General features: G+C 47.1%; 1 long non-coding RNA gene across 1 annotated transcript in view; it reads left to right on the forward strand.

The window, feature by feature from the left end:
- Positions 1–473: 473 nt before the first annotated feature.
- LOC138370412 (uncharacterized) overlaps positions 474–3241 on the forward strand; it is a 4853-nt gene continuing 2085 nt past the window's right edge. Inside the window, exons 1-2 of the long non-coding RNA XR_011230134.1 lie at positions 474–557; positions 2880–2957. This is a non-coding gene — a long non-coding RNA (uncharacterized lncRNA). The remainder of the gene's footprint in view (positions 558–2879; positions 2958–3241) is intronic.

The raw sequence follows: 3241 nt of genomic DNA on the forward strand, positions 1-3241 counted from the left end.
GTGAAATTGACACCAGTAATTCCATCTATCATCATACTATCATGCAAGAGGAGCCACACATCTATGGATCATCCAATAAAATCAGCAGACTTCTAGATGTTACTACTGTTCGGCTTAAACTGTGTTTCAACTCTCTCTGGGATTTCTAATTATCTGCTGATGTAGACCTAACCAAATGTAAACTGGGTCAACAAGCACACCGTCTGTCACTATGTGATGGAGTGCCAAAAGACTTCAATTGAATTGAATTGAATTGAATTCAGAGACAATTTTATAATAAATGTTCCAGAGATGTTTAAATATTTCATTCAAAACGATCTGCTACCAGAAATCTTAGCCAAATATCCCCTATTTGCTAACTAAGATAAGTAAATGATAAGTAAATTGTCTCGCCAATTATATATACGAGGGAATGATTAAGGGTCGAGGGACGAAATGCGCATTGCTGCCCTCACCTGTGACGTCACAGCATCATTCGCGCTAGTATCAACAGAGCGGCCATTTTGTCGTCAGTGCAGTCAGCGGACAGAGGACAAACGCTTCATGCAAATATTATCGTAAGTAAACACTTATATTTTATTATATTATTAGATTCTAGTGCTGGCTACAGTGCTGTGTATGTGTAGGCGAGGCCGGGCAGTGCTGGTGTATGTGGAGGCGAGGGGCAGTGCTGGTGTATGTGGAGGCGAGGCCTGGCAGTGCTGGTGTATGTGGAGGCGAGGCCTGGCAGTGCTAGTGTATGTGGAGGCGAGGGGCAGTGCTGGTGTATGTGTAGGCGAGGGGCAGTGCTAGTGTATGTGGAGGCGAGGGGCAGTGCTAGTGTATGTGGAGGCGAGGCCTGGTAGTGCTATAGTGTATGTGGAGGCGAGGGGCAGTGCTGGTGTATGTGGAGGCGAGGCCTGGCAGTGCTAGTGTATGTGGAGGCGAGGGGCAGTGCTGGTGTATGTGGAGGCGAGGGGCAGTGCTGGTGTATGTGGAGGCGAGAGGCAGTGCTGGTGTATGTGGAGGCGAGGCCTGGCAGTGCTAGTATATGTGGAGGCGAGGGGCAGTGCTGGTGTATGTGGAGGCGAGGGGCAGTGCTAGTGTATGTGGAGGCGAGGGGCAGTGCTGGTGTATGTGGAGGCGAGGCCTGGCAGTGCTAGTGTATGTGGAGGCGAGGGGCAGTGCTGGTGTATGTGGAGGCGAGGGGCAGTGCTAGTGTATGTGGAGGCGAGGGGCAGTGCTAGTGTATGTGGAGGCGAGGGGCAGTGCTAGTGTATGTGGAGGCGAGGCCTGGTAGTGCTATAGTGTATGTGGAGGCGAGGGGCAGTGCTGGTGTATGTGGAGGCGAGGCCTGGCAGTGCTAGTGTATGTGGAGGCGAGGGGCAGTGCTGGTGTATGTGGAGGCGAGGGGCAGTGCTGGTGTATGTGGAGGCGAGGGGCAGTGCTGGTGTATGTGGAGGCGAGGCCTGGCAGTGCTAGTGTATGTGGAGGCGAGGGGCAGTGCTGGTGTATGTGGAGGCGAGGCCTGGCAGTGCTAGTGTATGTGGAGGCGAGGGGCAGTGCTGGTGTATGTGGAGGCGAGGGGCAGTGCTGGTGTATGTGGAGGCGAGGGGCAGTGCTAGTGTATGTGGAGGCGAGGGGCAGTGCTGGTGTATGTGGAGGCGAGGGGCAGTGCTGGTGTATGTGGAGGCGAGGGGCAGTGCTAGTGTATGTGGAGGCGAGGCCTGGTAGTGCTAGTGTATGTGGAGGCGAGGGGCAGTGCTAATGTATGTGGAGGCGAGGGGCAGTGCTGGTGTATGTGGAGGCGAGGGGCAGTGCTGGTGTATGTGGAGGCGAGGGGCAGTGCTAGTGTATGTGGAGGCGAGGCCTGGCAGTGCTAGTGTATGTGGAGGCGAGGGGCAGTGCTAGTGTATGTGGAGGCGAGGGGCAGTGCTGGTGTATGTGGAGGCAAGGCCTGGCAGTGCTAGTGTATGTGGAGGCGAGGGGCAGTGCTGGTGTATGTGGAGGCGAGGCCTGGCAGTGCTAGTGTATGGAACTGAGGACTCAGGCCCCAGGGCCTGGGCACAGGGGCCTGAGCACTGCTGAGGGTTAGCCAACATGAGAAGGTTGTGTTGATTGCCTGAAATTATTTAAATTGTTTAATGTATTGAATGGCATTTTTCAAGTTACATTTTTTAAATTACTGAACTAGGTTCTAAATTTTTTTAATTTTTGCCACGAGGGGGCGAGTTTATTGGGCAGCGCCACTAATCTTGTGAGTGGACACACCGCCATAGCAGCATGTACAACACTCTCCAATAGGAAAAAAACCCGCTGGGTTCTAGGCTAGGTTAGGCTCATCTGTAATAATTGAATTAAGCCTAGCAAAGCCTAGAACCTAGTTCAGTAATTTAAAAAATGTTGTAACTTGAAAAATGCCATTCAATACATTAAACAATTTAAATATTTTCAGGCAATCAACACAACCCTCTCATGTTGGCTAACCCTCTCTCATGTTGGTCAATAATTTAATTATTTTTTTATGGAGTAATCTTTGCTATATTGATAGTGCTTGTTGTGTGTCTGCAGGTGCATTCAGTGTGTGTACGATACCTGATGTTAAAAAATTATTTCTTTCTTGTTCATGCTCTCATTTAGACGTTTGGCCTCGACGAGGTTCAGTCTTGTGACTGGTCTGTGGCACGTTTTTGTTGAAATGTAGTCTTTTCGAGACTACATTTCAAATGTAGTGTGTGTGGAGGCGTGTATGTTAGGTATTACCTAACATACACGGTCTAATATATCTATCTGTGTGAAATAGATTAAATCCATTTATTTGATATTCAGCCAATAGTTCTGTATTTTCTACATTCATCCATGTTTTGGTAAGTGCAATAATATGTATTGTTTCATTGCAGATTAGAGATTCTAGATAGTTCTAGATTTCCGAAGTACTGAAACGCGCGCCATACAGGCTTGGTGGATCTAGGTGCAAGGTAAAATTATTTACATTTACTTGTTTTTTATTTATATGCATATATATATAAGCCTAAGTTTTGAAAGTGAACAAATTGTTTACAATGGTTTATAATTTTATCAGTGTCAGACACAATTACATCTTACAATTACATCTGCTCATTACAAAATACTCTTTAAAAAATTACTTCTTAACAATAAGAGCATATAAATATATCCATAATCATCTGTATCAAACCTTATTACAGGTAAAACCAGTAGGTAGTCTACTGTATTTTATCAAACCCTTATTAGAATAATAGAT

This window comes from Procambarus clarkii, chromosome 32, assembly GCF_040958095.1.
Source record: "Procambarus clarkii isolate CNS0578487 chromosome 32, FALCON_Pclarkii_2.0, whole genome shotgun sequence".
Lineage (NCBI taxonomy): Eukaryota > Metazoa > Arthropoda > Malacostraca > Decapoda > Cambaridae > Procambarus > Procambarus clarkii.